Source organism: Phyllobates terribilis, unplaced genomic scaffold (genome assembly GCF_046119375.1).
Source record: "Phyllobates terribilis strain yellow unplaced genomic scaffold, ASM4611937v1 Scaffold_9__5_contigs__length_417890890, whole genome shotgun sequence".
Taxonomy (NCBI): domain Eukaryota; kingdom Metazoa; phylum Chordata; class Amphibia; order Anura; family Dendrobatidae; genus Phyllobates; species Phyllobates terribilis.
Window position 1 is genome coordinate 115,026,599 of NW_027362769.1, and position 13,920 is coordinate 115,040,518.

The window sequence follows — 13,920 nt, forward strand, 5'->3', positions numbered from 1 at the left end:
ATAATAATCCCATACAATTTAACTTGCTGGAGACCCTGAAATGGAGCTAGATCGGCTTACCTGAGGGTATGAACGTGCCAAGTCACCCCCCACAGATCTATCATCAGCTCCTGGAGTGAGGGAGAGGTAAGAAAATATTGCATTTCTTGTTTTCTCATTCCTGGCATTACTTGGTTGACCACATTACTCGCTGGACCCTGGTAGTCAGTCTTCGGAATATATGAGTATTTTATTAGGGATGTGTTCTCCTACAGTTATTTTGATTGTTTCACCCAAGCAACATGTGTCTATTACCATTATTATTTTTGCTGTTTTGCACGTATCCATATTTGGGCAATATTGGTTAAAAGGAGCACAAAATAACTGTACAAACCAAGCACAGGCACTTGGCGCTCCCTGGGTATGGCCGAGCAGTTCAGTGCATCTTCCCACCCAGTGGTGTAGCACGTGAAGAGGGTGGCCACAAGGGTGCCAAATGTTAAGAAGATGCAAAACTTTGCCCCCCCACTGGTGCTTCTTTTTGGAGCTGCACAGGGGCACAAACTAGATGACTAAAGCAGCCAAAGACTACTTCGACTAGTTAGGTGTCACAGATTCTTTATGTCGAGTTCAGCAGTCAAAATGAGTTTGTCATCAGCTGATACGCTCTGCATAGGCAGCAATCAAGATAACAAAATTCTCAGTATAATGATGTGAGCGTTGTCATCTCAGTCAGACAATAACAAACTCATCTTTATTGATGCGCTCTGTATAGGCAGCAATTGACATGGCAAAGGCTGTACTGTGCTCTCACAGCCCCTGCCTCTCCTCTAATCCGTAATTTTATGAGAGGAGAGACGCCTGCTAGGAGAGCTTTCCCAAATTTTAAAAAAGTGTCCCATGTAAAATAAAACCCACTAACATAATAAACTTTAAAGGGATCTTCTGGTCACACTATAGTGAGGACCTAATCCATAGGATAGATCATCAATATCAGATTGATGGGGGTCCAATACCCAGCTAGCAAGCTGATCAGCTGATTGTTGGTCCAACAACTACTAGATATAAACACTTAAAAGGTGCTGCATTAGCTGCTCCATTCAATATGTAACAGCCTCAGCCAGGTACTGCAGAGCAATCTCTATTCCAAAGAATTGGAGCTGCTCTGCTGCACCTGGCAGTGGATGCTACACATTAAATAGACCTGTACTTTGCAGATCTATTCAAAGTGTTTACATCCGGCAGCTGCATGACCTAGTAACAGCTGATCCCCAGGCCCCCATCTGTTTGATATTGATGATCTATTCTATGGATAGGTTAGCAATATGGTGCGACTGGACAACCTCTAAGTTTATACATAGTTTTTCTAACACTAGCAAGGGTTAAGTTTAGGACAAGAGTTAAAGGGAGGGTGAAGAAAGATGAAACATGAGTAGGTAAGAACAGTGGCATTGTGGGTTCCCAGATCCCAAAGCAAGTATTTTGCGCCTTTTAACCTGTGGAACCGATATACATTTTTAAAAATAGGTTTTGTATTAAAGTTATACATTGTTTTTTTTTGTCAAATTTTATGTAACCATTTAATTCTCTTAGTATTAACCACATCACTAATACTAGCCCTAATCATAATTTCAAAGAGGTTTTCCAGTTTCACAAAATCCTTAACTGTTATTTATTCACCCTCCCCAGGTCCATCGCCAAGTTTCAGCCTCTGGTCTTGGTGTGTTTTGCAGTGCTGATGTTACATCTACAGCACTGGAACCAATAACGGAGCTCAGGGGCTCTGCCTGATTTGATAGCACAAACCGCTCAGACCCGCTACACTCACTGGCTGCAGCGCTGTCGACAGGACATCAGCGCTGCAGACAAACACCAAGAGCAGAGAAGCAGACTCAGTGCTGTACCCGGGGAGGAGGAGTAAAGCGCAATTGTTTGGGTTTTTTGAACACTACAGTACTTTGCTGTGCCCTCAGCAGGGCAAAGAGAAATTGTCTGCGCAGGGGTGCGATTGGGGGACACTATGGAGGACGTAGGAGGAGTCATCCACATTGAAGTAGGGGGTGAAGGAAGGGAATTACAGGTAGAGAGGAGGTGCCAGATCAAGACCATAGGTGCCCATCGGATCAAACCGTGCCGTCTGTGGGTATAATAAAAAGTCTTTTTTGGAGTCTGCAGAGAGAATTGATTTTTTTTACAGCATTCTAGTATGCTGTAATGGAGGTGGTTATACTTTATATGAGGAAATCCTGGTGACCAGTTTCCTTTAAGAGAGAAAAGTCACTGCCAGAGGTGTATGGCAGCGGCTTAGGCTACGTTCCCACGATGATGAGCTTTTGATGTTGCCATGTTGTCTGTACCCATTAAGTAAAATGGGTTACTTGCATTTTTCTAAAATATGCAGCGTAAAAAACTCATCATGGGAACACAGCCTTAGTGTTTCTCGGTAACAAATTCACTTACCTGCACTAATGGAGTTGCAGCAGGGTGTGTCTGCTATGGCTTTATAAGAGAGGGGCCAGGACTCGCCAAGTGTTATATAGTGAATAATGAAAAGAATTGTGGGAGTTTCCATGTGTATAAAAGGTCACAATTACTGGTGTGTCTCATTAATCTAATGCATACTGCTCATAGTTTATAGAAATTGGGATAACTTATGTGGTGGGTATAGGCAAATTTTAACAAGCCCCAAACCGTGCTCATTTCTTTTTTCCCTGGCAGGAGGAGATGTCAGAGGGGGAAGTGATTGTTGTGTTTTAGCTCCATTTTTATGCCTTTTCCCCACTACTTGATGTGAAGCTGTGATTTTCATAATACAGAAAAACTTTCATTCTGCTCAAGTTTTTTTTTTTAGGCTCCACAAAGAAGCCTCTAGAAATAAAAGCATCAACATCTCTAGATGCACAGCGGGTGCAGTTTTCATGAAATCACATCCACTTTGCTTGGACAGTTAAATGCACCAGAATTTGTGTGGAAAAAAAGCAGCATTAAGGCTATGTGCCCACGATGCAGAAACGCTCCGGATTTTTTCCTGAGCGTTTCTGCATCTCCCCTGGCAGAAAAAAACGCATGCGGATTGTACATGCGGATTGTACATGTGGATTGTACATGCGTTTTCCTGCCAGGGACAAGCGGATGTGAAGCGTTCTTCACATGCATTTCCGCATGCGGGTTGACAAGCACTTTCCAAGCGATTTTAGAATCACTTGCAAAGTGCTTGACAACTTGGTCACACTATATAAATCCATGCAAACGACATGGATTTATATAGTGTGACCGTAAAAGAATGGTAAAAAATAAAAAAATAAATGTATACTTACCCTCCGATGGCCCCCGGAGTCTTGATTCCCTCCGTCCCGGCAGCGGTAGAGTGAAGGACCTGCTGACGTCACATGACTCTGACGTCAGCGCAGGTCCTTCATTCCATCGCGAACTGCTGCCAAGCAAGGAGGAGCGCAGCGCGGGCCGCCAGAAGGTAAATATATATTTATTTTTTATTTTATTCTTTTTTTTACAGTTTTCAATGGTACCCGGGTCCGGAGGAGAGTCTCCTGTCCTCCACACCCGGGTACCATCCGCACATTAGAACGCATGGAATGCGCATCTACTTATGCAGTGATGTGGATGTCATGCGGTCTAATGCAAGTCATTGGCGGCGAAAACGCAGCGCTTCCACAAAATAATTGGTAGTGCTGCGTTTTTTTCCACAATGATAATTGGGGAACATGGCAGGCCTTCTATCATGCGTTTTTGCCGCTGCGGAAACGCTTAAAAAACGCATCATGGGCACACAGCCTTACGCTACATGTGAACATAATCTTTGTCCAAACAAAGTGAATGTGGTTTCATAAAAACTCTGCACCCAGGGCATAAAAAGACTGTTGTACTCTGTGGTTTTTGGTGCTTTCTTTCTCTATTGACTTCTATGTGGAGCCCGAAAAATACATATATGTACTGTATGTATGTTTTTTTCGGGCTCTGTTCTATATATATATATATATATATATATATATATATATATATATATAATGCATCTAATAATGGGGAAAATGCATAAAAGAAACGCAGGAAACACACTATAATTAGAGAATATTGTTATTGCGTGGTCTGGTGTGGACACCTGCGGATAAAAAACAGTACAAAAACCGCAGCGTTTCTGCTACATGTGAACACTTCTTCAGTGTTACATTTTCATTACATTTTTTTTATGGATTTAATGGAAAAAAAATCAATATACTGGGAAAACCTGTTAACAGGTTCCCTTGAAAATACACTTCTTTGGAATTATTTGAATCTAGTCTGTCATGTTAACTCCTGTGGAGCAAGGGATTTTCATCTGGGCTTGGGACAAAAGTCTGCAGTTGCTCTATGTGAAAATCCCTAGCTGATTGAGAAAAATTAGGGAAAATAGAGCAATTAAACTTCAAAAGAATAAGATAAAATAGAATATAAAATATGCTTTACTAATAGCATCTGTAATGAAATATTGATTTGCATATTTATAGTTATCATGTGATTATCAGTGTAAAAGACAAAGATTTTTTGTAGTCTGCAGCAGGTTGCCTGAATGTCTTCAGCACTCTGTATTATATGTCCTAAATCCATGGAGTCACATTGCATTAAAGTTACAAGTCCCGATTAGTTTTATTATGTGCAGAAAATACACATGGGGAGAGGAGAGAGAGAACCCTGCTGACCATAAGAGCTTACACTCTACAGGAGAGAAAGAGAGAAAAGCCCGCCGACCATAAGAGCTTACACTCTACAGGAGAGAGAGGACCTCACTGACCATAAGAGATTATACTCTACAGGAGAGAGAGCGAGAATCCCACTGACCATAAGAGTTTACACTCTACAGGAGAAAGAGGACCATACTGTCCATAAGAGCTTACACTCTAGAGGAGATAAATAGAGAGAACCCCACTGACCATAAGAGCTCACACTCTACAGGAGAGAGAGGAACCCGCTGACCATAAGAGCTTACACTGTACAGGAGAGAAAGAGAGAAAACCCCGCTGACCATAAGAGCTTACACTTTACAGGAGAGAGAGGACCCCGCTGACCATAAGAGCTTACACTATGCAGGAGAGAAAGAGAGAAAACCCCGCTGACCATAAGAGCTTACACTCTACAGGAGAGAGAGGACCCCGCTGACCATAAGAGCTTACACTTTACAGGAGAGAGAGGACCCCACTGACCATAAGAGCTTACACTTTACAGGAGAGAAAGAGAGGAAACCCCGCTGACCATAAGAGCTTACACTCTACAGGAGAAAGAGGCCCTCACTGACCATAAGAGATTATACTCTACAGGAGAGAGAGGACCCCGCTGGCCATAAGAGTTTACACTCTAGAGGAGATAAATAGAGAGAACCCCGCTGACCATAAGAGCTTACACTCTACAGGAGAGAGAGGAGCCTGCTGACCATAAGAGCTTACACTCTACAGGAGAGAGAGGACCTCACTGACCATAAGAGATTATACTCTACAGGAGAGAGCGAGAATCCCACTGACCATAAGAGCTTACAGTCTAGAGGAGATAAATAGAGAGAACCCCACTGACCATAACAGCTTACACTCTACAGGAGAGAGAGGACCCCGCTGACCATAAGAGCTTACACTCTACTGGAGAGAGAGAACCCCACTGACCATAAGAGCTTACACTCTACAGGAGAGAGAGGACCCCGCTGACCATAAGAGCTTACACTCTACTGGAGAGAGAGAACCCCACTGACCATAACAGTTTACACTCTACAGGAGAGAGAGGACCCCGCTGACCATAAGAGCTTACACTCTACTGGAGAGAGAACCCCACTGACCATAAGAACTTACACTCTACAGGAGAGAAAGAGAGAGAAATCCGCTGACCATAAGAGCTTACACTTTACAGGAGAGAGAGGACCCCACTGACCATAAGAGCTTACACTCTACAGGAGAGAGAGGAGCCCACTGACCATAAGAGCTTACACTCTACAGGAGAGAAAGAGAGAAAACCCTGCTGACCATAAGAGCTTACACTTTACAGGAGAGAGAGGAGCCCACTGACCATAAGAGATTATACTCTACAAGAGAGAGAGGACCCCGCTGACCATAAGAGGTTACACTATACAGGAGAGAGAGGAGCCCACTGACCATAAGAGCTTACACTCTACAGGAGAGAGAGGAGCCCGCTGACCATAAGAGATTATACTCTACAGGAGAGAGAGCGAGAATCCCACTGACCATAAGAGCTTACAGTCTACAGGAGAGAGAGGACCCTACAGACCATAAGAGCTTACACTCTAGAGGAGATAAATAGAAAGAACCCCACTGACCATAAGAGCTTACACTCTACAGGAGAGAGAGGACCACGCTGACCATAAGAGCTTACACTCTACTGGAGAGAGAGAACCCCACTGACCATAAGAGCTTACACTCTACAGGAGAGAGAGGACCACGCTGACCATAAGAGCTTACACTGTACAGGAGAGAGAGGACCACGCTGACCATAAGAGCTTTCACTCTACAGGAGAGAAAGAGAGAGAAATCCGCTGACCATAAGAGCTTATACTTTACAGGAGAGAGAGGACCCCACTGACTATAAGAGCTTACACTCTACAGGAGAGGGAGGAGCCCGCTGACCATAAGAGCTTACACTCTACAGGAGAGAAAGAGAGAACCCCGCTGACCATAAGAGCTTACACTTTACAGGAGAGAGAGGACCCCGCTGACCGTAAGAGCTTACACTCTAGAGGAGATAAATAGAGAGAACCCCACTGACCATAAGAGCTTACACTCTACAGGAGAGAAAGAGAGAGAACTCCGCTGAACATAGAAGCTTACACTCTACTGGAGAGAGAGAACCCCGCTGACCATAAGAGCTTACACTCTACAGGAGAGAGAAAGAGAGAAATCCGCTGACCATAAGAGCTTACACTTTACAGGCGAGAGAGGACCCCGCTGACCATAAGAGCTTATGTGGCACCCCTGCGGGTTCAGTCGCCAGAGAGGTACTGCACCTCACCCAGAGGTGTGGTATCTCACTCTCAGGTAAGGAAGGAGTACAGCCCTGGACCCTAACACCTGCATTCAACACATTCCACTTCAGTAGTGGGCAGGGCGAGATTGCTCCCAAGGGAGAGCACAGTCCTTGGTCCCTAGGTGAAGGGTGGAAATATATAGTGGGTGTGGGTGGAGGAAGAAGATTAGGGGAGCACATGAAAGGAAGCGATATAAAAAGAGGGTGGAACATTCTAGTACGGGTCAGTCTACAGTGAGTGGAGTTGGGAGCAGGAGCTCTGTAGGAGCTCTGCTCAGGGGGAGGGCCTGAGGAGAGGCCCAGGACTGAAGGAGAAGGAGAGGAGCAGGAGAAAGGCTCCAGGAACAAGGAAGAGACCCCAGGGGTACGGGCAGTGCTGGAGGCCACCCGTACGCCCGAATCTACCAGGAGTTGGAGGGGTCAGGCCGCAGAGAGGGGACCGGTCCCTCAACTAGCAGAGTACTTTATGTCTCAACTAGAAACCGGAGGCTGCAGTATTTCAAGTCCTGCAGCCAACCGTCCATACCAGTCTCACCAAGAAGGCAGCCATAGAGGACCCAGGGGACGGAACATACGTCGCCCGACAAGGCCCGCGGGTATCGGATTGGGACACTAGGTATGAAGTGCAGGAAGACGGCCAGAGAGAGAGAGAACACACAGAAGGGGGTCCCGCTAAGTACTCCGGAGATATCTGAGGGTTGGCTGAACCCCTCCCTGAGTAAGCGCAGCACGACGAGGGAAGTTACACCGGTACCTGTAACTTGGATTGCAACAACTGTGAGTAAAGACCCTGAAGACTGCACCCCACTGTCTCTGTGATTGTTATCTGTGCCATCACCCCTGCACTACAACGCCCAGCATCACCTATAACATCTACAGCATCTACACTGCCCTGGAGCTAAGCTCTACCTGTGGAGAACTAAACCAACTCTGCTGCATTAAACACCAGCTCCAGAGGACCTGCTCCGCAGCGGCGGCTACCTATGGCCGAATACCACAGGTGGCGTCACGAACTGTATATATATATATATATATATATATATATATATATATATATATATATATATATATATATATATATAAAAACTATAAAATCCCCTGTGATAATCCTCTTTTTATTGACCGCCCTGGGTCACGGACCGGGTCACTGCCACTGTGACATCTCCCCTAGCAACGACCGGCCGGCACAGAGTTCCCCACGGCCCAGGGGGCGCGTCATCTTTGGCGTCACAAACAGGATATGAACCCACCCATTATCACCGGGTATTGTGCGCCTAGAGACTGTATTGTATACTGAATGTGGCGCCCGCCACAAAAGAACGGGCGCCATTATGTGCGAGCCAAAAGACAACAAGAAACCGCCTCCCATCGTGGGCCGGGTTCCAGAATGGCGCCAAAAGCGAGGCCCGCCCTGAGCAACAGTGACCATGTATGTGGATGTGTCCATTAAGCTGGGGGGGGGCCGCCCCAAGGTGTGGCCGACAGCAAGTTGCCATGGAACCGCCCCCTAAAGGGGAGAGGAGAGAAGAAACATGGGAGACGGGGCGGAGTCTTCAGTAGTCTAGACAGACCACACACGGCAGGCAAGATGGAGAGTCAGGAGCCAGCTCCCGTCCAAGGCCTGCAGCCGTCAGCAACGACTCTCACCCTGGAGGAGGCAATTGCAGAGCTATCCCTGGAGGATACCGAGCTCCTCCAGGCTGAAATCCAGGAGCTAGGCCAGAGGATGGAGAGGGCCCAGTGGGATGCCATCGCTGGCTGGAAGAAGGAGGTGCTGGAAAAGCTTGTGATCCGGCAGAAGCCAGCGCTGCACTCCACCAGCAGCGTCCCAGCCCCGGAGGAGTCAGAACAGAACCAGGAGGCAGAGGACGGCACAAGTGCGGCCGCTACCGGAGCCACCTGCCCCCGCACCCGAGTGGGTGTACGGAACCCCCTCCTACGACTGGTCCGCCAGATATGAAGACCAGCAAGGACCCCCTCTGATACCTGCACCTGCAACCCTGGTTGCCTGCCAAGAAGGAGAGGAGTTCCGGTGGGACAACTGGGAGGGAGACCTCATGGGGTTCCCGTGGGAGACGCAGACCCAGGCCTGCAGGAGGGAAGAGCACTGCAGGAGGGAGCTCCTGCAGTTGGAGAAGGAGCGTCACGACCGGCAGGCACGGTGGGAACAAATGGAGGCCCGGAACAAGGCGGCCAAAACCCCGGCCCGCAAGGCAAGAGCGGCCCCCCTAGTCCCCGTCTGGAGGGGAGAGTCGTCAAATTTGATCTAGACGCTTGGTGGGGCTTTGTGAGAGAACCGGACACCGATTGGGATGTTTTCGTCAACTGGCGGGATGGAGAACCCCACCTCCAACAGGGGCATCTCGGCCGGGACCTTTATCCCGGTGACCATGTCACCTCTACCCGCCACAAGGGCGAGCACGGATGGTATGCCCTCCAGGTATACCGAGTGGCGAAGGGGAGGAGAGACATGCCCCCGCAGCACGAGGCTGAAGACCCGGCTGGGTCAGCCTGTAGAAACCAGGAGTTTCCCCGGAGGGAGCCCCACTGTTAAACTGTCTGTTTCACAGAAAATGTTTATAGTTACTTGGAAGGGTACAATACTGCAAGTTTAAAAAAGTTAATTTGTGGGCCTTTAAAGTTTTATTGTTACCCGTTTAAAAGGACTGTAGGTTTATGGACAGTGAATAACCAAAAAACTTTCCGTTGTAAATAGTTGCACTTCTTAAAGTGCCCCTTATTGGTTTTATGCAACAAAGATGACCTCAGAACAAAAACCTGTTTGGCGTGGCTGAAGACGTGGTCCAACACCTGGATCACCTATGCCCTGCAGCCACGCCCAGGGCCTACGTTGAGGGTTTTCAGATGGGTCCCTCATGCTCGTGTTTGCTAGATTGCACCTTGTTGAAAAGAATGGAAAGCCAGTTGCAGATTGCGCTGTAACCTGTAGAAGAATGTTTATATGGAAAAATGTTTTATATAAGTGAAGGCAAGGTTATTAAAAATGCTTTTGTAACGTTTTGATAAAGAAACCAGTAACGTTCAAGTAATGTTCCTCCCATAAAGGGAAGAAAAAGTTTGTTTAAAATCTTCTATGTGAATGCATTCTAAAAATTGTATGTTTTTAAAATATTTTGTGTTTTACTCTGTTCCAGCCCGCGGACGTGCTGTGTTTTACCAAGGGGGTATGTGGTGCCCCTGCGGGTTCAGTCGCCACATAGGTACTGCACCTCACCCAGAGGTGTGGTATCTCACTCTCAGGTAAGGAAGGAGTACAGCCCTGGACCCTAACACCTGCATTCAACACATTCCACTTCAGTAGGGGCAGGGCGAGATTGCTCCTAAGGGAGAGCACAGTCCCTGGTCCCTAGCTGAAGGGTGGAACTATGTAGTGGGTGTGGGTGGAGGAAGAAGATTAGGGGAGCACATGAAAGGAAGTGATATAAAAAGAGGGTGGAACATTCTAGAACGGGTCAGTCTACAGTGAGAGGAGTTGGGAGCAGGTGCTCTGCTCAGGGGGAGGGCCTGAGGAGAGGCCCAGGACTGAAGGAGAAGGAGAGGAGTAGGAGAAAGGCTCCAGGAATGAGGAAGGGACCCCAGGAGTACGGGCAGTGCTGGAGGCCACCCGTATGCCCGAATCTACCAGGAGGTGGAGGGGTCAGGCCGCACAGAGGGGACCGGTCCCTCAACTAGCAGAGTACTTTATGTCTCAACTAGAAACCGGAGGCTGCAGTATTTCAAGTCCTGCAGCCAACCGTCCATACTAGTCTCACCAAGAAGGCAGCCATAGAGGACCCAGGGGACGGAAAATACGTCGCCCGACAAGGCCCGTGGGTATCGGATTGGGACACTAGGTATGAGGTGCAGGGAGACGGCCAGAGAGAGAGAACACACAGAAGGGGGTCCCGCTAAGTACTCCGGAGATATCTGAGGGTTGGCTGAACCCCTCTCTGAGTAAGCGCAGCACGAAGAGGGAAGTTACACCGGTACCTGTAACTTGGATTGCAACAACTGTGAGTAAAGACCCTGAAGACTGCACCCCACTGTCTCTGTGATTATTATCTGCGCCGTCACCCCTGTACTACAACGCCCAGCATCACCTATAACATCTACAACATCTCTACGCTGCCCTGGAGCTAAGCTCTACCTGTGGAGAACTAAACCAACTCTGCTGCGTTAAACACCAGCTCCAGAGGACCTGCTACGCAGCGGCGGCTACCTAAAGCCGCATACCACAGGTGGCATCACAAACTGTATACAGTACAGACCAAAAGTTTGGACACACCTTTTCATTTAAAGATTTTTCTGTATTTTCATGACTTTGAAAATTGTACATTTACACTGAAGGCATCAAAACTATGAATTAACACATGTGGAATTATATACTTAACAAAAAAGTGTGAAACAACTGAAAATATGGCTTATATTCTAGGTTCTTCAAAGTAGCCACCTTTTGCTTTGATGACTGCTTTGCACACTCTTGCCATTCTCTTGATGAGCTTCAAGAGGTAGTCACCGGAAATGGTCTTCCAACAATCTTGAAGGAGTTCCCAGAGATGCTTAGCACTTGTTGGCCCTTTTCCCTTCACTCTGCAGTCCAGCTCACCCCCATCCATCTTGATTGGGTTCAGGTCTGGTGACTGTGGAGGCCAGGTCATCTGGCGTAGCACCCCCATCACTCTCCTTCTTGGTCAAATAGCCCTTTCACAGCCTGGAGGTGTGTTTGGGGTCATTGTCCTGTTGAAAAATAAATGATGGTCCAACTAAACGCAAACCGGATGGAATAGCATGCCGCTGCAAGATGCTGTGGTAGCCATGCTGGTTCTGTATGCCTTCAATTTTGAATAAATCCCCAACAATGTCACCAGCAAAGCACCCCCACACCATCACACCTCCTCCTCCATGCTTCACGGTGGGAACCAGGCATGTAGAGTCCATCCGTTCACCTTTTCTGCGTCACATAAAGACACGGTGGTTGGAACCAAAGATCTCAAATTTGGAGTCATCAGACCAAAGCACAGATTTCCACTGGTCTAATGTCCTTTCCTTGTGTTCTTTAGCCCAAACAAGTCTCTTCTGCTTGTTGCCTGTCCTTAGCAGTGGTTTCCTAGCAGCTATTTTACCATGAAGGCCTGCTGCACAAAGTCTCCTCTTAACAGTTGTTGAAGAGATGTGTCTGCTGCTAGAACTCTGTGTGGCATTGACCTGGTCTCTAATCTGAGCTGCTGTTAACCTGCGATTTCTGAGGCTAGTGACTCGGATAAACTTATCCTCAGAAGCAGAGGTGACTCTTGGTCTTCCTTTCCTGGGGTGGTCCTCATGTGAGCCAGTTTCTTTGTAGCGCTTGATGGTTTTTGCAACTGCACTTGGGGACACTTTCAAAGTTTGCCCAATTTTTCGCACTGACTGACCTTCATTTCTTAAAGTAATGATGGCCACTCGTTTTCCTTTACTTAGCTGCTTTTTTCTTTTTTCTATACAGTATATGTATATACAGTACAGACCAAAAGTTTGGATACACCTTCTCATTTAAAGTTTTTTCTGTATTTTCATGACTTTGAGAATTGTACATTTACACTGAAGGCATCAAAACTATGAATTAACACATGTGGAATTATATACTTAACAAAAAAGTGTGAAACAACTGAAAATATGTCTTATATTCTAGGTTCTTCAAAGTAGCCACCTTTTGCTTTTTTTTTATAACTGTACTTTTTATTAAAATTTTTCACATATTTTTAGGAAACATAGAACACAGAGAAGTCATTCACATTTTCATATCAGAGAAAACACTTAGGCCTCCAACAGGCCGGCCCATTAGAGATCACTTTAAAGCTTTCAAATTCAAATATCTGATATGACATCCATTTTAAATAACAGTCCATAAAGCACAGAGAAAGAGAAAAAAAAAACTAAGACAACACAGAGAGAAGGAAGGGAAAGGAAGAATGATATAGACAAAAGATCAAGAAACAGTTGGTCATTCACTACGCTGCGCCCAATAGTAGTCCCATGGGGCCCATACTGTCTCGAACAGGTCCATATTTGCATTAAGACTTGCGGTCAAGGACTCCATCCGCCTCACATCACAGACCCTAGCGTAGTACTCTTGTCTAAAGGGTGGTGAGTCCCTTTTCCAGCAAAGAGCAATCATGCGTCTCGCTGCTGTCAACAAGTGGAGGAGCAATTTGGAAGAATGTTTACCCATTCCCCTAGGGGTCACATTGAGAAGGAAAACAGAGGTCTCCAGAGAAAATAGCACCTCCTGAACCAATTTTCTTATTGAGCCACCTTTTGCTTTGATGACTGCTTTGCACACTCTTGGCACTCTCTTGTTGAGCTTCAAGAGGTAGTCACCGGAAATGGTTTTCACCTCACAGGTGTGCCTGTCAGGTTTAATAAGTGAGATTTCTTGCCTTATAAATGGGGTTGGGACCATCAGTTGTGTGGTGCAGAAGTCAGGTGGATACACAGCTGATAGTCCTACTGAATAGACTGTTAGAATTTGTATTATGGCAAGAAAAAAGCAGTTAAGTAAAGAAAAACGAGTGGCCATCATTACTTTAAGAAATGAAGGCCAGTCAGTGCGAAAAATTGGGCAAACTTTGAAAGTGTCCCCAAGTGCAGTTGCAAAAACCATCAAGCGCTACAAAGAAACTGGCTCACATGAGGACTGCCCCAGGAAAGGAAGACCAAGAGTCACCTCTGCTTCGGAGGATAAGTTTATCCGAGTCACCAGCCTAAGAAATCGCAGGTTAACAGCAGCTCAGATTAGCGACCAGGTCAATGCCACACAAAGTTCTAGCAGCAGACATATCTCTTCAACAACTGTTAAGAGGAGACTTTGTGCAGCAGGCCTTCATGGTAAAATAGCTGCTAGGAAACCACTGCTATGGACAGGCAACAAGCAGAAGAGACTTGTTTGGG